Source organism: Mauremys reevesii, linkage group 1, assembly GCF_016161935.1.
Source record: "Mauremys reevesii isolate NIE-2019 linkage group 1, ASM1616193v1, whole genome shotgun sequence".
Classification (NCBI taxonomy): Eukaryota; Metazoa; Chordata; order Testudines; family Geoemydidae; genus Mauremys; species Mauremys reevesii.
The window spans coordinates 221,638,646-221,663,788 of record NC_052623.1 but is presented as its reverse complement, the minus strand read 5'-3'; the positions used below and the strand labels follow the sequence as shown (position 1 = coordinate 221,663,788).

The 25,143-nt window shown below is 45.8% G+C and overlaps 1 protein-coding gene across 1 annotated transcript in view; it reads left to right on the top strand.

The window, feature by feature from the left end:
* Positions 1-6,700: 6,700 nt before the first annotated feature.
* The window catches only part of LOC120386051 (ovostatin-like), a 74,276-nt gene continuing 55,833 nt past the window's right edge, over positions 6,701-25,143 (top strand). Inside the window, exon 1 of the mRNA XM_039504859.1 lies at positions 6,701-6,718. The gene's annotated coding sequence lies outside the window, so the exon portion shown is untranslated. The remainder of the gene's footprint in view (positions 6,719-25,143) is intronic.

Genomic DNA, 25,143 nt, shown 5'->3' with positions numbered 1-25,143 from the left:
CAATTACCCCCATCTCCAGCATTGCTTGTACTTCTTGGACAGTCCTGCATCCTCTGGGGCAATGGTCTAGGGTTCTCCCTGACTAGCTGGCCCAAGGTAATCACTAGGTGATGTTGGACTAGAATCATAGAATCTCAGGGTTAGAAGGGACCTCAGGAGGTCATCTAGTCCAACCCCCTTTTTAAAGCAGGACCAATCCCCAGACAGAGCTTTAACCCAGTTCCCTAAATGGCCCCCTCAAGGATTGAACTCACAAGCCTCGGTTTAGCAGACCAATGCTATCCCTCCCCTCTGGAGGAGGTGGAAAATACAGTTATAAAGTCCTCGATCAATTGGATGAGCTGCTTCCTTTGCACAGGGGAGATCCCCTCATCCCCCAGTAATGCCAGCAATGTTGTTTGGTTTGGCCAATGGATACCTGGGACCCTAATTCAGATTCTGTAGGAGAGGGAGTTATCAACAGAGCTTCTTGAATCCTTGAGACAGAATACACCCTTGTATTCATACCCTATGCATTATTGTAATAATCTTTGTACAAAGTATGTCTTGCAAGGTATCATTTGAAAACTCATAATTTGCTGGTCACTATTGTTCTGGTAAAATATGTATGACAACATTGTTTGTGAAGTTATAAGATCCCCGTGTACAGTGTTGTTAACATGTTCCAAACCCCACAGCCCAGCCCAAATGGAAGTTGGCAAACAGGTCTGTCCTAAACAAAGAAATGTGGGCTGTGCTTAATTTGCATTTAAGCAGTAAACAGAGTCATCAAGCAGGAAGGAAAGACAAACATCAGACAAGTGAGGAGCTGCTAAGTCTTCCTGCCAGACTGAGGCACATTTAAAGCCTGCTGCGGCAGCGCAGCCGCGCGCAGGCGCTGCCGCCAGCGCAAGCTAGCAGCGCAGCGCAGCGCTGAGAAAACTCCTCCCAGGCCGTCCTCTCTCCACCTCCTGGGGGGAACGGACAGGAGCGCAGAGCCGTGGCTTTGACTACACTGGCGATTTGTAGCGCCGCAATTTGCAGCGCTGCAGAGGGTGTGTTTTCACACCCTGCTGCAGCGCTGCAAATTTGTAAGTGTAGCCAAGCCCTCAGGGAATGTCGCTTCACAGCCTTCCAGCTCTTTTAGATGGTAAGATTTCTGTAGTAGGATCTGTGTTTGTACAAAAACAACCAAAATGGGGCCTGACTAAGGACTCTGAGCACTGCTGTAATATTAAAGATAAATAATAGATCATCAATGTGGTGTGCCTGGGTTTATTGTGTGGTGTGCTTAATACAGCTGAATAAGCAGCTGAAAAACTTAGTATTGGGATGCAAACAGTCACATACTTTATATTTGGTGGATGAGCCCAGAGAGATTGCTACAGATAATTGCATCATAGGAACAAGCCCAAGGCACACAGGCAAGCAGGACCTATGGATCAGCACCTAATCAATGTAATAAAGCACATAATGTGCCAGGCAAGTTATGCAGTGCCAGGGGACACAGAACCAGTAGAATCCAAACACCTAAGGTAACACTTACATACAACTTCCCCCCAAACTAATATAAAATGACCATCACAGTCTCCACTTTCAGATTTAAAAAGGGCTCTCAGCCCTTGCCAACCTCCCACGCTGGAAAGCTCTAACGGTAGATCTTTTGAGTTAGTCACTGGCAAAGGGGGGTGGGCAGGATGATAGAGCTGCATCTGAAATGGCACTTTTCAACTGCCAAATGGAGAACAGCAATCAATGCTTTTCAACACCCTGGGAAATTTGTTTCCTGCTCCTTTGATCATGAGCACTGGTGATATCATGTACATGTCCAGGATGGGACAGTATGCACTGGAAATGGCTGGACATGCAATTAGAGTTAGAAACAAATCTCATGGGTCAGGTATGTCATTTGATTTTTTTGACCTCTGGGTTTGGAAATGCCATCACTTAGCAGTCAGGAAGTGGCCACACTAGGATCCCTACTGCGGGTAGAACTGGGAGTTTTTTGATGAACTGTGTGTGGATGTGTGCACAAGCTGAAAAATGCCAATATGTCGAAAACTGAAGCATTCATGAAACAGGGTTGGTTTCAGCAAATCTCATGACTCAAAAAATTACTGGAAAAAAGTTGTCAGAATAACCCATTATGACATTTTCTAAACAAAAAGGTTTTTTGCAGGGGGGTTGTTGAGGCAAAATGACTTTTTGTTTTGTAATTTTAGTAAGCCTAGACTAAAAAAAAGTTAAGGGAAAAAAATGAGGTCAAAAGCAAAACAAAATATTTCAACTGATTCAAACCAAAGTTTCTCGGGGCAGAGGGGATTGATTTTTGAGATTTTGACTTTTAGTTCTGAGTTGAGACAGGAATTTTTTTTATCGGGACTGGTGATGTGCTAGGTCACTCCAATCCTTGACTCTGGGAGCCAGCCTTGCCCTGCTCTGCTGTGAGAACCCCCACTCCTGGGCTGTTCTTGAACAGCCTCTATCATGTAAGCTGCTCCTTGGATTGTGCAACCGAATGACACTAGCCAATATCTCTGGTTTCAGACACAACTGTAGGAGCCACCATCTTGCAGTGTCCAGTTATGCCCATTGGACGCTGCAAGCTTATATGAGTTCATCAATTTAAAAAAATAAATAGATATATACCAGGCATGTTATCCCAAGGGGAGTCTCTGACATGCTTCAAACCAAATGCACTGCTTCAGGTAGAATAAACAAACAGATTTATTAGCTATAAAGCTAGATTTTAAGTGATATTAAGTGATAGGCAAAAAATCAGAGTTAGTTACCAAAATAAAATAAAATAAAATATAAGCATGCAGTCTAAACTCTCAACCGTAGTTATTTTAAAGCCTTCCTGTGTATTTGTGGGCAGGCCCATGGGAAATGGAGATTAGGGGTCTTACAGTGACATGTGACCATGTCACTTGAAAATGAAATCCATCTTAAATCTGGTACTTTTCCATTTAGAAGGAGGGGTGGGGACCCAGAGAGACAAAAAATTCCCACCTTGTGCCAAAGCTATAAAAGGGGGTGGAGCAGGAAAAAGGGGGCTGCCAGTCATGATAAAACCCCTGTTTACCATCTGAGATGTCTGCTGGAACTAAAAAGGACTGTACCAGGGGAAAGGATTGGCGCCAGATTAGGAAGGCATCTAGTCTTACACTTGCATTTTTTGTTTTATTTTGCTTTCTGACCTACTTTGTTCTGGCTGTTATTACTTGAAACCACTTAAATCCTACTTTTTATAATTAATAAAATCACTTTTGTTTATTAAGAAACCCAGAGTAAGTGATTAATACCTGGGGCAGCAAACAGCTGTGTATCTCTCTCTATCAGTGATATAGAGGGCTAACAATTTATGAATTTACCCTGTATAAGCTTTATACTGTCAGAAAAGAGTTAAAATTTAGCCAGTAGAAAAGACAGAAGCTGCTGAGAAGCAAGGACATAGTCTCTGTCAATACATGATGATTTAGCTAACAGCTAAAACAAAAACTGCAGAACAAGCAGGAATGTTTCAGTAGCTCAAAAGGCACTGATAATTGTAAATAACTGATAAACTTATATGGTTAATGCCTGCTGTGATAGACTCAGGCCACTGGATAAGCAGTTTTTTGTTCCCTGACTGACCAGAGCAGGAGCTGCTCCGGGCTAGGGTGGACACATGACTCCAATTAGCCTGCAAAGAGTTAGTTGAAGCCGTTAGGCTAATGAGAACACCTGACTCCAATTAACCTGCAAAGAGTCAGGTGAGGCTGTTAAGCACCTGACTCTAATTAAGGCCCTTCTGATACTATAAAAGTGCTCACTCCAGACAGGCTAAGAAGAGTCAGGGTAGAGGAAGTGTTGCTGAAAGGCTGGGTAATGAAGATAACCCTCAAATTACTGGAAAGGGAGCCCTAAGGTGAAGAAGGTGTTAAGAGAGAGAAGTGGGAGAGCTGTGGGGAAGTGGCCCAGGGAAATGTAGCAATCTTGGCAGTGAAAGGTCATCTGCCAACAGCTACTGCCATTAGGGTGCCCGGGCTGGAACCTGGAGTAGAGGGTGGGCCTGGATTCCCCCCAACCTGCCACTACAGAAACATCTCTTGGGAAGGGAAGACAGGTTTCTGTCAGGACAGGAGGCTCAACTGTTCATGAATAAGCCCGTAGGGGCAACAGAGACTGTGGGAGTGCTCTCACCAACCTCCTTGCTGGCTTAGGATGAAAAGGGCTCAGTAGATTGTACCCTGGCTCTAGAGTGAGAAGGGCTACATGGAAAGTTGCAGTGAGCCTCTGAGGCTAGCATAAGCCACCTGGAAGCATGGAACCCACAGGGATAAGGTCGGAGCTCTGCCACACTGCCCAGTAACTTAGTTCTTACAACAGAATAAACCCTTCCTTCACAGCCCACTGGATATCTGTAAGCATTCATCCCTATCGTCCACCCCCACCCTGCCTCCTTCCCCAGAGAAAAGAGAATGTGTACAACTGGCTACGGTGGCACCGTATTTTTGAAGCTGCTTGTCAGTCCATAAATAAACCCCCTTCAGTATTGTCTGTGCTTGCCTGATTCTTGGGGAAAAGAATCTTTTTGCCTAACAGTTTTGGCGCAGCGAGCAGGGTGTGATTGGGAATCCTCGGAGAGTTTCTCACAACCAAGGATAGAGGTGAGTACTTTTTGGATGGAATGAGGGTATGAGTATGATGGATAGTGTGTTGTGGTGATTTTACTAACCCTGACTCAAGCAATGATACTGAGAGACCAAAATGAAATTAACTGGAAACACCTTAAGAAACACATTCACAATTGGAACCTGGCACTCATGGGGAAATATCAAGATAATTGGCCCCCTCCACCTCCTCCCCCCTCCCTTTAACCCAAAATTAAGTGCCAGTGCAAGTCACCATTTGGGCTCTCAGCACTGAGGAAATAAGGGGCTTACTGAAAGATCTCCCTGATTTAAAGCCCAAAGACCCAAATTTGATATTCTGGAAAAGAATAAGCCAGATGGTTACCACCTATATGTTACATCCAAGGAATCTTTATATCTTAACAAAAGCTAAATGCCCCGATCTATCATGGGCCAAGATCCCTACAGAAGGGCACCAAGATGGCATTTGGGCCTCAGTTAAATTTGAACATGAAAATGATATGACCCTTGCCTGCATTGAGTTTAAGGAAGGCATCCAAGAAGCTTCGGGAAACGGAGCTGGTAATTGGGGACTGAGCGTGGGCTGCGAAGAAGGCAAAGATGAGCCAGCATCTCAGTACTGTGAGAGAAAGTGGGAGATGTATTCCAGCAATGCCTGCATTGCAGACTCAAAGAAAACAGATCAGGCATTTTTAAAGATGTTAAAGGAAGGTTTTAACTCTCACCTGCAAACACCCCTTAATTTGGGAGTGAACACAGGCTCTGATTATGAATCCATCTGTATGTGGGCCTCCGAATGCAAAGCCAGACAGGCCAAAGAGATAAGGAGCAAGGCTGCTCGCATTGCTGTGGTAACAGCAAAAGATAATGTAACCTGCTATAATTGTGGGTGTCTTGGGCATACCCAAAGAACTGCAGGCACAAAACCCAAAAGACAGAATCATGGCCAGTTGAATCCCTGCAGTACTTCACTGCCTTTTCAACCTGGTCCTGGTCCTGCCCACCCTACCTCCCAGTGTTTTGTGTGCACAGAGACCCGACATTGGGCAGCCAGGTGTCCAAGCCGAATAACCCTGGGTAACCAACAACAGCCCCACCCAGTGTCTCAACCAACTGCTAACCCTTACTCACACCTGAGTAAAGAGGAAATGGCCAGGCTTTTAAATTCCATGATCCACTAGGATCCAGCAGCTCCCTCTTTCCTGTCAGTGCAGCTGATGCAGATATAAATCCCATGAGGCCACAATTACAAGCATGGATAAGGGGCCAGCCATACAGAATTCTCGTGGACACAGAAGTGTCTGTTTCCATTAGTGACTTTCCACTCCCCATTACTAAACAGTATATTACTATTTCTGGGGTAGGAGGTGCACAACTCATGGCTTACAAAAGTTACCCTGTTCTTGTAGAATCTAATCCAGAGGTAGGCAACCTATGGCACGCGTGCTGAAGGCAGTGCACAAGCTGATTTTCAGTGGCACTCACACTGCCTGGGTCCTGGCCACCGGTCCGGGGGGGGGCTTTGCATTTTAATTTAATATTAAATGAAGTTTCTTAAACACTTAAAAAACCTTATTTACTTTACATAACAATAGTTTAGTTATATATTATACACTTATAGAAAGAGACCTTCTAAAAATGTTAAAATGTATTACTGGCACGCAAAACTTCAAATTAGAGTGAATAAATGAAGATTTGGCACACCACTTCTGAAAAGTTGCCAACCCCTGATCGTTCGTGTGTGTGTATGTGTCCCAAATGCACAGGGGACTATTTTGGGCATGGACGTCCTCTGTGACCTTACAGCAATTCTTAACCTCGCTCAGAGTACAGTTACTGATAAACTTACGTGTACTCATACCATCCCCCTCCACAATGAAACATTTCTCTCTTCTATTGCACTGCCAAATCTGTGGCTCTGACTTGGGATACATCTAACCCTTTTTCAATAATTATGTTCCAGGGTTCCCTCTGTTTGGGCAGAAAATAAGCTGTCTTGCAGTTCGATGCCTGCTCATCTTTGCCCATCTATCCAGGTTACCATCAATTTCCTCCACTTACCAAGCAATATCCCCTCAGACCTGAGGCTATGGATGCAGTAGGTAAGTTTATTTACTCTTTACTTCAGCAAGGCATACTGGTTCCTTGTAGAAGTGCACCCTCTTAAGCCCAGGACCCTTCAGAGACCCCCTCTTAGATAGACATACAGGAGGGAAATCAGGTCATGGTATTGGCCCATACAAATACCTCTGTGAAAGTGCAAGAAATTCCAACATGGGTTCATAAAACCAGAATTAAAATGTATAAATAAATTCATTTTGTTTATATTGTATCCTTTTAGGTAACAAATGTGACTCCCCACGTTAATCCTCCTGGCAAACATACCTGATGCAGCTTCCTGGGATCTGCCCTTAGTACATATTACACAAGATAGCTGTTTCAAAGCTGGCCAGTATGTGCAACTCCCTACAGGAGGCAGCAGCGAATGGGTAAAAAACCCAGACACTTATCTTGTCCCCAGACCAGACCACCTGGAACCTATTGTGGTTACAGCTCGCCTCCAAAAACATCCAGGCTCCAAGGTCTCAATCCGACTTCCACAGCCCGGCAGCAGACTTCGGCTCCCTCCCTGCATTTCACCGGATCTGGATTGTAACTGGGTATTTAGCTTCGGGATTGTGGGCACACACATAGGACTCCCAATTTTGGAATGCAAGATCACAGAATGTTGGGTCAAAGGTCAAACCATCCAAGCCCTTAGACATACCAACACCAGGTTATCTTATGCTTTGACTGCAATTGATGTAGCCATAGAGGATTTTTACAAAATCATTGAGAGAACCCTCAGATGCTATAGTCAACCTGGCCAAGTCACAAGCTACAGGTTGTGCTCATGATATGCTGGCTCGTAATTTGTTTAACATTGCACACACACAAAAAAAAGTTAGACGTATACCTGGGGTTTCCCCCATCCCCATACTCTTTCCTCCCCCACCCTTTCCCACACTGCAAGCATCTCTACACAACTAATAGCCTCTCTACTTCCTCCAGATTCACCCTTCACCTTCAATTTCCTTCTTGTATATCCTTCTGTTATTCCTACTCATGCGTTTCCTTCTTTCTGTTTCAAGTCTATTGAATATGTGGCTAATAATATAGAGTACAAAGTAGGGCATCTGGATACCTGACACCATCTCCTAACAATGCTACACTGATGATAACCTCAGACTGGTTTCAGAGTAGCAGCCGTGTTAGTCTGTATCTGCAAAAAGAACAGGAGTACTTGTGGCACCTTAGACTAACTGTTGCACAGAAACAGACAATTACATCATGTGCTCCGGTTCTACCCTTTGACCTCCTCACCTTCTGATGTTGTGGCTGTCCTTCCTCTTGCAGACAGTGAAGTTGCTGTACAAGTATCACTACCCAGTGGTGTTTTATCACCGTTGCATCTTATTACATGTACGGACCATTACAGTGCCAGGCAAGCGCTTCCATGTGCCTGCAGATTACTGACTCATTTACCCTAGGTGACTTGCATCTCCCGGGCCATGTGTTCACTGGAATGACAACAGCTCCTAGGTGGTATAACATATCTCCTGTCTGTATGTTCCATTCTATGCATCTGAAGAAATGAGCTGTAGCTCATGAAAGCTCATGCTAAAATAAATTTGTTAGTCTTTAAGGTGCCACAAGTACTCCTGTTCTTTTAACCTATACCTAGACAACACACCGCTTCAACTATCCAAGGAGCTACTACTCAAAGTGGTCCTGGCTGCTGCATCTGCATTTACCACCATTCATAACCACATCACCAAAGGTCACATTCAAATCCAGCTCTCCAATCAAACAATCACCTGAGTGAAAGATCCTGTTTGTAATGCATCTTACAGTCCCATCTCCTGGTGGACAGCTGTCCAAATAACAGCTGCTGTCACTTCTATATTTGTGTTATTAACCTCACTTGTCATGTGTGGGTACTTCATACACATGCTTAAAAATCTGGTTCCTACCTTTACCCCTTCCCCTCTCCCACTTTCCTCAGGCAACCCTAAAACAGATCCTGAATATCAAAGTATTTAAATTATTGACTTTATCTCACTTAAAAGTTCAATTGGTTAAAAGGAAGGAATTGTCAGGAAGGAGTTAAAATTTAGCCAGCAGAAAAGACAGAAGCTGCTGAGAAACAAGGACATAGTTAAATTATCATGTATTGATAGAGACTAACAGCTAAAACAACTGCAGAACAAGCAGGAATGTTTCAGTAGCTCAAAAGGCACTGACAATTTTAAACAATTGATAAGCTTATATGGTTAATGCCCACCTAGTAACTTAGTTCCTAGAACAGATTAAACCTCCCTTCACAGCCCACCGGATATCTGTAAGCATTCATCCCTACTCCCCATCCTCACCCCACCTCCTTCTGAGGCAAGTCATAGATGTTTGATGCAATTAGGATGACCTCTATATGTACATACTGTTCTTATTTTTATCTTTGTTCAGGGTTCTCTCTTGACTTGTAACAATGTATGTCTCTGTATGTACAGATAAATGCAAAGGAATTGATAAGAGAATGTATATAACGGGCGTCGGTGGCACCATATTTTTGAAGCTGATTGTCAGTCTTCCTGGTACTGTAAATAAACCCCCTTTAGTATTGTCTGTGCTTGCCTGATTCTTGGGGAAAAGAATATTTTTGCCTAACAGTTTAGAGTAAAATAGATTTATTTGGGGTTTGGATCCCATTGGGAGCTGGGTGCTGGAGACAGGTAACCTGCTGAGCTGTTTTTGTTAAAGTCTGCAGCTCTTGGGGTGTGGCCAAGACCCTGGGTCTGTGTTTGTCCAAGCTGGCAGGGAAAACATGCTCAGAGGTAATTTCAGCACATTAGGTGACAGTCCCAAGGGGATCTCTGTGACCAAACCCATCACAGGTCTGTTTTTGGTGGTGAAATATGGAGTGTCTGATCACTTTTTCTTTATGGAGCTACTTTGTGGCAGTAAGGCTCTGATGTAGTCGTATACTTGTTGATACATGTCACACCAGTAAAACCTTCTGGCTAGTCTATTAATAGAAGTGTAGGGCTGGAAGCAACCTCAGTAGGTCATCTAGTCCAGTCCCATGCACTTAAGGCAGGATTAAGTAATAACTAGTCCATTCCTGACAGGTGTCTTACCTGTTCTTAAAAACCTCCAATGGCAGAGATTCCACTACTTCCCTAGGAAATGTCTTCCAGTGCTTAACTACCCTCACAGGAAGTTTTTCTTAACATCTAAACTAAATCTTCCTTCCTGCAATTTAAGCCCATCATATCTTGTCCTGTCCTAAGTGGAAAGGGTGAACAATATATCACCCTCTTCTTCATAGACTGTTATGATATCCTCCCTCAATCTTCTCTTCTCAAGACTAAACAAAACACTTTTTTTTCCTTTCAATCTTTCCTCATAAGTCAGGAGTCTTAAAGACCCGGCCCATGAGCCATCTGCACCCTGAGAAAATGCCCACGGAGGAGAGATGCATGCAGCCACACTGTCGGCAATGTCTGCTGCACGTGCCGCCCCCTGCAGCTCCCATTGGCTGGGGGAGGACAGAAATATCATCACTAGTCACCAGGCAGAGTCAGCTATGGAGGCAGCATCACTGTTTTCCACAATTAATATAAATAAGCCAAAATACTGAACACAACTATCTGATGCACACTTTGCTGAAATACTGAAGGTTTCAACTGCTCAATCACTGAGGCCAAACATCAAGAAACTGACAGAACTGAAACACTGCCAGGTGTCTGGCAAACACTAAAAACTCTCTGGCAGGAGAAGAATTGTATAAAGTTGTATGACAGTTTTATTATTTCTAAGAAATTCAAAAAAAAATCAATATAACCTTTTTCTTTTCTGAACACCATCTTCAGTGACATTATTGGCCCATGGGGAGGATTTGAGGACTGACACTGGCCCTAAGGTAAATTGAGTTTGAGATCCCTATCATAAGTTATCTGAGACTTTTAATCATTTTTGTTGCTCTCTGGCATTTCTCATTTTGCCCAGAGAGTAGTGCCCAGAACTGGACCCAATAATCCAGCTGAGGCCTTATCATTGCTGAATAGAGTGGAAGGATTATGTCTTGTGTCTTGCTTACAACACTTCTGCTAATACATCCCAGAATGATTTTTTTTCTCAACAGTATTACATTGTAGACTCTTATTTAGTTTGTGATTCACTATGACCCCTAGATCCTTTTCTTCAGTACTCCTTCCTAGGCAGTCATTTCCCATTTTGTATTTGGTCAATTGATATTCCTTCCTAAATGGAGTACTTTGCACTTGTTCTTATTGAAGTTCCTCACATTTACTTCAGGCCATTTTCTCCAGTTTGTCAAGATCATTTTGAATTCTAATCCAGTCCTCCAAAATGTTTGCATCCCCTCCCAGCCTGAGCATCATCCTCAAACTTTAAAAATGTAGACTCTCTCCAAATCCTTTATGAAGATATTGAATAGAACTGGACCCAGGACAGATCCCTGCAGGACTCTGCTTGACATGCCCCTGCAGCTTGATTGTGAACCTTTGATAACTACTCCCAGAGTATGCTTTTTCCAATCAGGTGTGCACACCCACCTTAAATGATTTGTCTAGGCCAACAGTTCTCAAACTTTGTTGCACTGTGGCTCCTTCTGACAATAAAAATTACTACATGACCCCAGGAAGGGGGATCGAAGACTGAGCCCTCCTGAGCCCCGCTGCCCGAGCTCCACTGCCCCGGGCAGGGGGAAGCTGAAGCCCAAGGGCTTCTGCCCTGTGCCGGGGGCATGTACATTTAGCCCTGGCCGCTGGGACCTGGACTTGGGTTTCAGCCCTGGGCCCAGCAAGTCTAACACCAGCCTTGGCGAACCCATTAAAATGGGGTCACGACCCACTTGGGGGTCCTGACCCACAGTTTGAGAGCCCCTGTTCTAGGCTATATTTCTCTAGCTTGTTTATGAGATTATGTCAGACAGTATCAAAAGCCTTACTAAAGTCAAGATATATCACATCTACTCCTTCCCCCAAATCCACAAGGCTTCTTACCCTGTCAAAGAAGGATATTAGGTTGGTTTGACATGACTTGTTCTTGACAAATCCATGCTGACTGGGAGTGGTTGGGTCATTACAAAACCTAAACTTAATTTTCCCAATACTAATTTCTCCCTACTGTTACTCACACCCTCTTGTCAACTGTCTGTAATGGGCTACTCTCTTATCACTTCAAAAGTTATTTTTCCTCCCTTGGTATCCTGCTGTTAATTGATTTATCTTGTTAGACTGACTTCACACCTGGTAAAGAAACCCCCATCTTTTCATGTATTTATACCTGCTCCTGTATTTTTCACTTTGTGCATCTGATGAAGTGGGTTCTAGCCCATGAAAGCTTATGCCCAAATAAATCTGTTAGTCTCTAAGGTGCCACAAGGACTACTCGTTTGTTTTTTTCTGATATAGACTAACACGGCTACCACTCTGAAACCTGTCACCATGTTGACTGTTACTTATAACCTTATTTGTTTCTAGCATATTACAAATAGATTATTTGCTCCATTATCATTCTGGGTACCGAAGTTAATATGACTGGTCTATAATTCCCTGGGTTGTCCTTATTCTCCTCTTTATTGTTCAGTACTATATTTACCCCTTTTTCAGTCCTCTGGGATCTCTTTTCTATGCTTTTCAATAGTTTGCTCTTGTGCCTTTAATAATGTCTCTTTAAAAAACTGCCAATTTTGATTAACACTTTTTTTCCCTTAGACTTTCTTCCCATGGGATCTTACATACCAATTCTCTCGGTTTGCTAATTGTCACATCTTCCACATACACCACTTACTTTCCTAATTGTCACATGATCTAAGTCTTTCATAGGAATTCATTGACTCTAGGCTAGGCTCTGGCAGCTTTCTGTATCCAGTACAGCGTTTATTACCTGGCTATTCAGTGTAATGGAGCACATTTGGATTCCTTCCGTTGGAGACCAGATGTCTTCATGGGATACATTATTACATAACATGTCAATAAGCTTTGATTTCTTAAAAGTGCAGTCCTGGGCTTTATGGCATGTCTGACAATAATAATAGCAAATAGTAACTTTTGTTTCTCTCCTGGATTTGCTGTTTTCAGTTTGCCTTTAAATGTACCACTCCCTTTGCCTTTGGTCCATCCCTGCCCCACAGTTTTAGTTCCCTTATTCAAAAGGAACCTGAACAGACTTCAGTGGTGGTGTTTCTCAGTAGATTTACAAATATGTTTCTGCCAACCTCATCACCAGTCTGTACGGGCCTCTGTCTGCACAGACAGACCTACTCCAGCTTGTAAGTCATTGGCACAGCTATGAACCCAGGCTGCCTGATTCCATTAGTCCTGTATTTACAGAGCACAATTGCCCAAGCCTCTCTGCATGTAGCCCTATGCCCCTTCCAAAGAAGCAATAATGTTAGCTGTATATTGAAACACGCTGCTGCAGCCCCTAATTTTTGTTATGCACTAAAGAAATTCCATCTCTGACCAACACTAAACCTGGTGTTATTTTGAGACCACTCTAAGCTGTGGCTGTTCTTATTATAGTGAGCAGGATTTTTTTATTAATTTTTTTTGGATGAATTCACAATCTACTTTGCTCACAAAACTGCTACAGAGCTTTTTCTACATGCCTTAGAACAATTAAAGAGCTCTTGTAAATTAAAGACCCTATCAGCCAAACAGGACTTTCCATATAAGTGCCAAGGTTAAGCATTGTTCTACAGACACCTGGGTCAAAGCAAGCATTTCGACCTGCCCATTGTCTAAACAAATTGTTACATTCTTTATCTGCCTAAACAAGGTTTTATAGGAAGCAGTAGGAGTGAAAGTCTCAGATTGCTTCAGTGCATTCCAATAAATTTCCATGCTTCTAATGATGAAGTACTAATCCTCCTTGGAATGCAACAATTATCACATTTAGCCAAAAGGTGCTAGGCCCATATTTTTACAGGTGTTTAGACATTGCTGTGGTGCTCAGCATTGCAACACCTAACTGATTTAAGAGCCTAAGTCTCATTTTCAAATGGGATTTAGGCACTTAAGATCCAAAATCCATTAACAGCTATACAAGTGCAGCGCTTCGAGTCTGGATGCAGCTTATACTGGCAAAACTGTATTTGTACTGGTATATACAAATTCTTCTCTCCCCCCCCCCCCCAGAGTGAAATGAGCTACAATGGTAAAAGCTTAGTTCTGCCTGTGGAGCTGTGTCTGTGCCAGATTACTCCTGTTCACAGCCTTGAAGTCTGTAGTGTAGGCCTGGCCTAATTTGGCTATGGGTAGATCTTCACTTCAAGCTGGAAATGTAATTCTCCAGTTCTGTGAGACAACCCCTAAAATAGAATGTAGCTATGAGTAGCGGAAAGGGCTGGCCCGTACTTGGGTACTTGCCTAGTGTCTTGGACGGAATTGCACTCTGATGGTTAACCCCTCCCTCCACTTGTGCCACTGCAGCTATTTTTAGTGCACTAACTCAGTCAGAGCTAGCATTGGTATGTCTGCTCAAATGGAATTACACCCTCAGTTGAAGTGTAGATATGCATTACACAGTTCATTTGGACTGAGGTTGAGATGGAAATAGGAGACTGGTTGAAAGTCTCTGGGTAAGAATAAAAGGGGTAAAAAAACAAGGGTGATGTCATGGTAGGGGTCTACTACAGATCACCTAACCAGGAAGAAGAGGTGAATGAGGCTTTTTTTAAACAACTAACAAAATCCAGGGTCACCCGGGGGGGGAGGGGCAAGTGGGGCAATTTACCCCAGGACCCGGGCTCCGCAGGGGCCCCCACAAGAATGGCTGAGGCTCCCTCCCCGGCCCCAGCCTGACCCGACCCCGTCTCCGCCCCTCTCCTGGAGCCTCAGCCCATCCAGGAGCATCCCTGGACAGCGGTGCTGCATGGCTCCGGCGGGGTCCCTGAGCTCCACCCCGCTCAGAGCCACGTGGTAAGGGGGCGGGGCTGCAAACTCCAGGCTGAGCTCAGCTCCCTCCGCTTGGCATGGAGCTCACAGCCCTGCCCCCTTACCACGCGGCAATGAGCAGGTAGGGGCTCAGGGGCCCCGCCGGAGCCATGCTGCAGTGCTGGGACGCTCCTGGACGCGCTGAGGCTCCGGAGGAGGGGGAAGCCGGGAGTAAGGGGCCAGGGCTGGGGCATTGGCTAAGGGGCAGGAAGTCCCAGGGACAGTCAGAGGACAGGGAGGGGGCAGAGGTCTGGGGGGAGGTCAGGGGACAGGGAATGGGGGGGTTGGATCATGGGCATTCTGGGGGTCTGTCAGGAGAAAGAAGTAGTTCAGGACTATTTAGAAAAGCTGGATGAGCACAAGTCCATGGGGCCGGATGCGCTGCATCCGAGGGCGCTAAAGGAGTTGGCCGATGAGATTGCAAAGCCGTTGGCCATTATCTTTGAAAAATCATGGTGATCGGGGGAGGTCCTGGATGACTGGAAAAAAGCTAATGTAGTGCCCATCTTTAAAAAAGGGAAGACGGAAGATCCAGGGAACTACAAGCCAGTCAGTCTCACCTCAGTCCCTGGAAAAATCATGGAACAGGTCCTCAAGGAATCAATTCTGAACCACTTAAAGGAAGGGAAAGTGATCAGGAACAGTCAGCATGGATTCACCAAGGGCAAGTCATGCCTCACTAACCCAATTGCCTTCTATGATGAGATAACCGGCTCTGTGGATGAGGGGAAAGCAGTGGATGTGCTATTTCCTGACTTTAGCAAAGCTTTTGATACTTCTCCCGCAGTATTCTTGCCAGCAAGTTAAAGAAGTCTGGGCTGGATGAATGGACGGTAAGGTGGATAGTAGGGTGGTGAAGCATAGGGATGGGTTACCTAGGGAGGTGGTGGAATCTCCTTCCTTAGACGTTCATAGAATCATAGAATCATAGAATTTTAGGGTTGGAAGGGACCTCAGGAGGTCATCTAGTCCAACCCCCTGCTCAAAGCAGGACCAAACCCAACTAAGTCATCCCAGCCAGGGCTTTGTCAAGCCTGACCTTAAAAACGTCTAAGGAAGGAGATTCCACCACCTCCCTAGGTAACCCATTCCAGTTCTTCACCACCGTACTAGTGAAAAAGTTTTTCCTAATATCCAACCTAAACCTCCCCCTCTGCAACTTGAGACCATTACGCCTTGTTCTGTCATCTTCTACCACTGAGAACAGTCTAGATCCATCCTCTTTGGAACCCCCTTTCAGGTAGTTGAAAGCAGCTATCAAATCCCCCCTCATTCTTCTCTTCTGCAGAATAAACAATCCCAGTTCCCTCAGCCTCTCCTCATAAGTCATGTGCTCCAGCCCCCTAATCATTTTTGTTGCCCTCCGCTGGACTCTCTCCAATTTAACCACATCCTTCTTTTACTGTGGGGCCCAAAACTGGACACAGTACTCCAAATGAGGCCTCACCAGTGCTGAGTAGAGGGGAATGATCACATCCCTCGATCTGCTGGAAATGCCCCTACTTATACAACCCAAAATGCCATTAGCCTTCTTGGCAACAAGGGCACACTGTTGACTCATATTCAGCTTTTCGTCCACCGTAACCCCTAGGTCCTTTTCTGCAGTACTGCTGCCCAGCCATTCGGTCCCTAGTCTGTAGCAGTGCATGGGATTCTTCCGTCCTAAGTGCAGGACTCTGCACTTGTCCTTGTTGAACCTCATCAGATTTCTTTTGGCCCAATCCTCTAATTTGTCTAGGTCCCTCTGTACCCTAGCCCTACCCTCCAGCGTATCAACCACTCCTCCCAGTTTAGTGTCATCTGCAAACTTGCTAAGGGTGCAGTCCACACCATCCTCCAGATCGTTAATGAAGATATTGAATAAAACCGGCCCCAGCACCGACCCTTGGGGCACTCCACTTGATACCGGCTGCCAACTAGACATGGAACCATTGATCACTACCCATTGAGCCCGACCATCTAGCCAGTTTTCTATCCACCTTACCGTCCATTCATCCAGCCCAGACTTCTTTAACTTGCTGGCAAGAATACTGTGGGAGACTGTATCAAAAGCTTTGCTAAAGTCCAGAAATAGTACATCCACTGCTTTCCCCTCATCCACAGAGCCGGTTATCTCATCATAGAAGGCAATTAGGTTAGTCAGGCATGACTTGCCCTTGGTGAATCCATGCTGACTGTTCCTGATCACTTTCTCCTCCTTTAAGTGGTTCAGGATTGATTCCTTGAGGACCTGTTCCATGATTTTTCCAGGGACTGAGGTGAGACTGACTGGCTTGTAGTTCCCTGGATCTTCCTTCTTCCCTTTTTTAAAGATGGGCACTACATTAGCTTTTTTCCAGTCATCCGGGACCTCCCCTGATCACCCTGATTTTTCAAAGATAATGGCCAATGGCTCTGCAATCTCATCGGCCAACTCCTTTAGCAGGTTTTTAAGGTCAGGCTTGACAAAGCCCTGGCTGGGATGATTTAGTTGGGTTTGGTCCTGCTTTGAGCAGGGGGTTGGACTAGATGACCTGCTGAGGTCCCTTCCAACCCTGAGATTCTATGATTCTATGACTCAGTGTGTGTGGGGGTGGATAGGGGTCGGGGCAGTCAGGAGACAGGGAGCAGGGGTGGGGTCCCAGGGTGGTGGTGGGGGGTCTTTGCGGGACAGTGAGGGGGCAAGGAGCAGGATGGGTCAGGGATTTTGAGGGGGGCAGGCAGTCGGGGAGGAGGAAGTGGGTGGGGGTCAGATAGGGGGCAGGGCCAGGCTGTTTGGGAGGCACAGCCTTCCCTACCCTAAAGCTCATTCATCAGTTTGAGGCTTGCAGAAGAGACAAGCTGTTAGCTTTTCCATTAGGGCAACCATCCCATTCACTTCTCAAATGCCAAATTATAGTCTATATTTAATTTCAGTGCCATAGGGAGATACATGTCAGGGGAGAGTAGTTTCATTTAAAATTAGCCACTGAGGAGGGATCACATGAGAAGAGCAATATCCTACACCACCTACCTCCTTCCCAACCCTACCAAGGGAGACCCCCCCTCCCGTGCATTCCCTGAGACTTCAGAGGGGTTAATTCAGTGGTTCTCAAACTTTTATACTGCTGACCCCTTTCACATAGCAAACCTCTGAGTGCGACCCCCCCTTATAAATTAAAAACACTTTTTTGTATATTTAACACTATTATAAATACTGGAGGTTTGAGGTGGAGGCTGACAGCTAGCGACCCCCAGTATAACCTCGTAACCCCCTGAGGGGTCCTGACCTCTAGTTTGAGAACCCCTGGGTTAATTTAATTTTAGCACCCTGTGTCCATTCACTTGCATGTGCTATTTTGAGCATTTCAGTTTTCACAACATAGGCTTATCCCAGATTCTGGAACAAACTCAAATGCTCAGTTCGTGGAGTATGTACATAAGCTATACTAAAGACAAACTCACAGTAACCGTCTCCAGTTTGTGAGGGACCCCATGGAGCCAGTCTCTAGGAAACAGATAAATGCATGGAGGTTAAGTCCATTAATGGCTATTAGCCAGGATGGATAAGGAATGGTGTCCCTAGCCTCTGTTTGTCAAAGGGTGGAGATGGATGGCAGGAGAGAGATCACTTGATCATTACCTGTTAGGTTTACTCCCTCTGGGGCACTTGGCATTGGCCATTGTCAGTAGACAGGATACTGGGCTGAATGGACCTTTGATTTGACCCAGTATGGCTGTTCTTATGTTCTAATCTAAATGAACCCAAAGTTATGGAGACAGATATGAGTCAAGGAAGCCAGCAAAGTATCAGAAACTTGAAAAAAATCTCTGACTGGATGGGCTCAGGCTTTTGGTCACAAGCTGAGGTGATTCAAAAGTTTTGGATTTTTTTTAAGCAGAATTTTTTTATTGTTTCTTTATACAATCAAACACAGCAAGCAGCAAATATTTGGCCACACACTTCTGAAACCCCAAACCATGTTCAGGTTTTGGCAGACTAATTTCAGCTTTTCAATTAAAAAAACCACAACAAATTTTGAAGGAAAGCAGACATTGTCCATGATTTTTTTTCTGCTTTTTAAAAACCCCTAGTTTTCGATCCAGAAAAATTTTTGACGGAAAATATTTGTCCAACCCTTTTAATGAGCTTTAGTGCCTTTTAGCACTAGCTGATGCTGAGAACCAGTGATATCTTGTAAAGAAGTTTTCTCAAAACTGGGTTTGTGCCAAGATGAGGAAGGTTTATTTTTCCCAGGGCTGCCGGTGGAGGGGGGGAGCAAGTGGGGCAATTTGCATCGGAACCCACAGGGGCCCCCACGAGAATATAGTATTGTATAGTATTGCAATTTTTTTTATGAAAGGGGCACCCAAAACTGCTTTTCCCCAGGCCCCCTGAATCCCCTGGGTGGCCCAGTCAAAATCATCCAAAGCACAAGACTTGGTCGTGAAGGGGGACTTCAACTACTCAGACATCTGTTGGGAAAATAACACAGCAGGGCACATATTATCCAACAAGTTCTTGGAATGTATTGGAGACAATTTTTTTTATTTCAGAAGGTGGAGAAAGCTACTGGGGGGAGGCTGTTCTAGATTTGATTTTGACAAATAAGGAGGAACTGGTTGAGAATTTGAAAGTGGAAGTCAGCTTGGGTGAGAGTGATCAGGAAATGGTAGAGTTCATGATTTTAAGGAATGGTAGGAAGGAGAACAGCAAAATAAAGACAATGGATTTCGAGAGGGAGTGTGGCAAGCACCCCTTCTACCTCGCTGGACTTAGCGCTCCCTCCTCTGGCAGGGACAGGGCCTGGGGTAAATCAGCCCCAGTCTTGAGCGTGTCTGTCTTCCCTCTTCGGGGTTTGTTTCTCTGAGCCTTCCCATTAGGCCTCAGGGCAGGCCTGAGGAGTGCTCCTCTGCCAAACAAAGGGAAACAAGTCTATAATGCATCAAAACGAAAGGGGAATACCTTCCCTTGACCCCCTCACTGGGGCAGGTGTTGTCCTGTTGCTGGCCCCGAGGTGTCAGTCCTTCCCCTAAACACTCACTGGGTTTGGGTGTCTCCTGTATGGGGAGAAATGCAGTCTCTCACACTGAAGAAGCCTAGCTCCCTGCTGCCTCCGGCCTTGCAGCAGTTTGTCTCTCCCCCACCCCAACCAGGAGAGAGGTTTTAACACGTTTCAGGCAGCCCTTAATTTGTCTCAGGTATCCCTAATCAACATAAAGTAGCCCCTTCCCAGCTTGTAGGAAAAAGGGCCTTTAGCATTCTAGGGCTAACATACCTGTTTTCCCAGACCCTCCTGCAGCCGTCCGGACTGACTTTGTCACGTATCCCTCCCTTCCCCGCCCCGCTCAACACCATAGGGCTGGGCTGTTTGGGATGAGAAACAATGCACCCTTGATAGACCATCAGCATTGCAATGCTTGATCCTTGCCCTGTGTTGCATTCGGAAGTGGAGGGCTGCAATGACAGGAACCATCTTGTTACCCTTGCATTTTGTTCCTTGTTCTGGTGAATCCATTTTAGGAGGGCATGGTAAGTAACGAGGGTAAATCTCTGTCCAAGTAAGTAGTAGCATAGGGTTTCCATGGCCCACTTTACAGCAAGGCATTCCTTCTCTACCATGACATACCTTTGTTCTCTGGGCAGGAGTTGTTTACTAAGGAACAGGACTGGATGTTCTTCCTCTCCTAGCATTTGAGAAAGTGTGGCTTCCAGTACGACCTTAGAGGCATCTGTTTGTAGTACAAGCTCCTCAAAGTCTGGCATTACTAGTACTGGATTACTACAGAGGGTGGTCCTCAGATCTTGCCCGCATGCTCGGGGTTCAGCTGATCACCATATTTGGGGTTGGGAAAGAATTTTCCTCCAGGGTAGATTGGCAGTGGCCCTGGAGGTTTTTCGCCTTCCTCCGAAGCATGGGGCAGGGGTCGCTTGCTGGTGGATTATCTGCTACTAGAAGTCTTTAAGTCATGATTTGGAGCATTCAACAGCAGAGTCAAGGGAGAGAATTATTTCAGGAGTGGGTGGATCGGCTTATGTGGCCTGCATCTTGCAGGAGGTCAGACTAGATGATCATAATGGTCCCTTCTGATCTTGAATTCTATGATTCTATGATCTGTAAACACTTCTTCAGCCGCGCTGGTCCATTTCACTATGTCTGGGCCTCAGGCTTTTATCAGGTCCATCAGCGGGTATGCTCTGATAATAAAGTGGGGAATAAATCACCTGTAGTACCCCACTATTCTCAGAAATGCTCTGACCTGTTTCTTCTGGATTGGTTGGGTCAACTTTGCATTGCTTCTAACTTATTCAGCTGGGGCTTCACTACACCCCTTCTGACAATGTAACTGCGGAATTTGGCTTCGACTAGCCCTATTGCACATTTGGAGGGATTTACAGTGAGACCTGCATCCCTAAATAATAATAAAAAATAATAATACCTTCAGGGTATCCAATAGGTGCGTTCCCTAGTCTGGGCTATGTATGACCACATCATCGAGGTAAGCAGCCGCATACTTGGCATGTGGACATAATACCTTATCCATGAGCCGCTGGAAGGTTGCTGGAGCCCCGTGTAATCCAAAAGGGAGGATAGTATATTGGTACAATCCTTCTGGTTACAAAAAACAGTCTTCTCCTTGGCTTCCTTGGCCAGACGGATTTGCCAATAACCTTTGGTCAGGTCGAGGGTGAACAGGAATCGTGCTTTGCCCAACTGATTGATTAACTTGTGTATCCAAGGTATCGGATAGGCATTGAACTGGGACACCTCGTTTAATTTCCAGAAGTCATTGCAGAATCTCATGGTGCCATCTGGATTAGGTACCAGAATGATCGGACTGAACCACTGACTATGGGACTCCTCAATGACTCCTAGCTCCAGTATCCTCCTAACTTTGGTCCTAATCTCCTCTTTTCGCCTCTGGGATCTGGTGTGGCTTAACATTCACCTTTACTCCACAGGGTCCATGATGATATGATTCTTCAATGGTTCTGCTTGGATTCTCCGAGAACACATTGTGGTTTCGTTCAATCATATTGGTGACTTCTGCCCCTTGTTCAGGGGTCAATTCAGGGGATAATCTCACTTGCCCCTGTGGTTTATTTTCTTGGGGTGGCGTCTCTAGGGTGACCACATAAGCTCCTCTGTCCTGCCAGGGTTTCAACAGGTTGACATGGTACATCTGCTCCGGCTTCCGGTGATCAGACTGTCGAACCTTTTAGTCAACCTGCCCAACGGCCTCTATTACTTCATATGGCCCCTACCATCTGATCAGGAGCTTGCTTTCAGCTATGGGCACCAGGACCATTACCCAAACACCTGTCTGGAACTTCCGGACCTTCGCTCGGTGATTGTAATAGGGCTGTTGGGCTTTCTCCATGTGTTCCTGCACTATGGAGGTGACTTGGGCTATCCTGTCCCACATCTGCTTCACATGTTCAATGATGTTTCTCCCCTGGTTAGCCTGTTCGTCCCAGTCCTCCTTGGCAATGTCCAGTATGCTGCAGGGATGGTGACTGTATAGCAGCTCAAAGTGGGAGAACCCCATGGATGATTGGGGAACTTCCTTTAAGTCAAACATCAGGTAAGGTAGCAAAGTATCCCAATTCTTCCCATCTGGCTCACCCTTTTCCTTATCATGTTCTTCAGTGTCTTATTAAAGTGTTCGACAAGGGCGGCTATCTGTGGATGGTAGAATGACATTCATAGGGCCCGTATGTGGAGCATCGCACACAAGTCCTTCATCAATTTTGACATGAAGGGGGTTCCTTGATCCGTTAAGATCTCTTTTGGTATCCCTACCTTAGAGAAAATTTTAATTAATTCCTTTGCTATTTTCTTGGATGTTGTGTTACTTAGGAGTATGGTTTCTGGGTATCAGGTGGTGGAGTCCAGAACAATGAGCACACACTGATGGCCTTGGGCCTATCAGGTCCATGGCTATCCTCTCAAATGGGACTTCAATAATTGGCAGAGGTACTGCCTTAAGGGCAGTCATGGGCCGTGTAATTGGCATTCTGGGCAGGGGGTGCGATATTGTCAGACCTCCATATAAACTCCTGGCCAAAAGAACCTTCACAGGATTCAGTTGAGGGTTTAATCTATCCCTAGATGTCCTTCAAACAAATGGCTATGAGCTAGGTCCAACACTGCTCTCTGGTGTTGTCACGGCACCAGGAGCTGCTCCACTTCTTGCTCTTGCCTTTGGAGTACTCTATGTAACAGGTCCCTTCTTATCACAAAGTATGGCCCTGGGCCTTTGTGTTTCCCCTCCACTGGAATCCCATTCAGCTCAACTACCTCCCTTCTAATATTGTCATACAGTGGATCATTGGCTTGGTCTTGCCCAAAATTTCTAAATGAGGGCCCAATATGCTCAAAATCAAGGGGTCCTGTTTCTGTTTCCCCTCCAGGATTGACCTCAGCAAAACTGGGTCCAGCTTCTGGCTCGTCAACAACCTGAGTTGCCCCCCTGCCAGCTGAAAGAGAGAGCCTCCCTACAAGCACAACCTTTTGGTTCTTAGCCAAGATCCTTTTCCAAACCTTTTGTCTGCCCTCCTTTATCACTTAGTTTTATGGGCCTTCCCAGCTGCAGAGAACAAGTCCTGTGCAAATTCAGAGAAAAATGGGAGAGAGCTACCTATTGGGGCCACAGTATCACTCTTGAGGTCACTACCCTCCTCAGATTCCCCTAGCGGAAGTAGATTCCTGAACCCTGGGAAGTCTCATCCTACGAGGACTGGATATGGGAGTTTAGGGACCACCCATTCCATCACCCTTGTGGTACTCTCCTGAACTTCAATTTGTACAGGGATGGTTGGATAGTAGTTGACAGAGCCAGGTACACATGTGTGTTTGGCCTAAGATAGCTGGTCCTGTCCCACTAGTTTCCCTGAGATCAGCGTGACAACATTCCCGGAATCCACCAATGGAATGGTCTTTATGCCATTCATCTTAACTGGCCACGTGTACCTATGTGGGGGTCATCACAACCCCCACAAGGTTGATTAAGCCACATGGGCCTGCAAGATCACCCAGATTGATTGCATGGGCTCCTCAGTGTCAGGATATTGGGCTGTGATATGCCCTAGTTCTCCACAAGCATAACACCTATATCCCACTCAGGATATCCCCCTATTCTTTGGGCTATCGGGTCTTACCCCATGACCCTCTCTCCCCAGTCCCCTAAATACCTTTGCAGACTCTGGCCACTCTTCAGCATTCTTTCTCCCTAACAAAGTTCTGCCTGACCCTTCGGGAGTCTGGTCCTTCAGGGCGGGGACTGATCTCTTTGTTCAGCATATTTCTTCCCCAGTAGTCTAAGAAAGTTCTTTGGCCGTTAATTCTCTCTCTAAATCATCATAAGAGGAGGGGTCATTTTGGCTAACCCATCCTCGTAGGTCTGGTGGTAATCCTCTCATGAACCTGCCCAGCACTATGATTTTTATAATCTTCTCTGTGCTGTGGATCTCGGGGTGCAGCCACTTCTGCGTTAGATGGATCAGATCGAATAGTTGTGACCTTGGCACTTTGCTGTCCTGGTACCTCCACTCATGGAATCTCTGGGCACTTATAGCTATTGTCACCCTGGATCTTGCCAGGATCTCTGCCTTCAACTGCGGTAATCTGTGGCTGCTTCTGCTGCCATATCATAGTAAGCCTTCTGGGCTTCCCCACACAGGAAAGGGGAAAGGATGGTGGCCCACTGGTCTCAGGGCCAGGCCTCATGTAGGGCCGTTCTCTCAAAGGTGAGAAGGTATGCCTCCATATCATCTTCCACCGTCATCTTTTGCAGGTAGCTGCTGGCCTTAGGGGTCGTGTCTCATTAAGACCATGTGTCAGAGCGGTCATGGCCTTCAGCTGGCTCATGACCTCCTGCAGGGTGGCTTGATCCTGGACTGCCTTGCTTAGCAGCAGCTGATTCATCATACCGACTCCTGTTGGATGGTCATCTGGACCCTGGTAGCCTCTTGTTGTTATGCTGTGGCCTGCACCAGTGCCCTCACTATGTTGTCCATTTGGAGGCGGAGGGTGATTTACCTTGCCCTGGGATGGTTCTCAGTGCCAATGCAATCTCACTTCTTACACCACATGTGGCAAGGCACCCCTTTCTGCCTTGCTGGACTTAGCACTCCCTCCTCTGGCAGGGACAGGGCCCCACTGTGGAGTGTGTCTGTCTTCCCTCGTCAGGATTTGTTTCTCAGAGCCTTCCGGGTAGGCCTCGGGGCAGGCTTGAAGAGTGCTCCTCTGCCAAACAAAGAGAAACAAGTCTACAACGCACCAAAACAAAAGGGGAATGCCTTTCCTTGGCCCCCTCACTGGGACAGGTGTTGTCCTGTCGCTGGCCCCAGGGTGTCAAGAATTATGTGGACAAGCTGGAGAAAGTCCAGAGAAGAGCAACAAAAATTATTAAGTATCAGAGGGGTAGCCATGTTAGTCTGGATCTGTAAAAGCAGCAAAGACTCCTGTGGCACCTTATAGACTAACAGACGTTTTGGAGCATGAGCTTTCGTGGGTGAATACCCACTTCGTCGGATGCATGACCTTATTAAAGGTCTAGAAAAC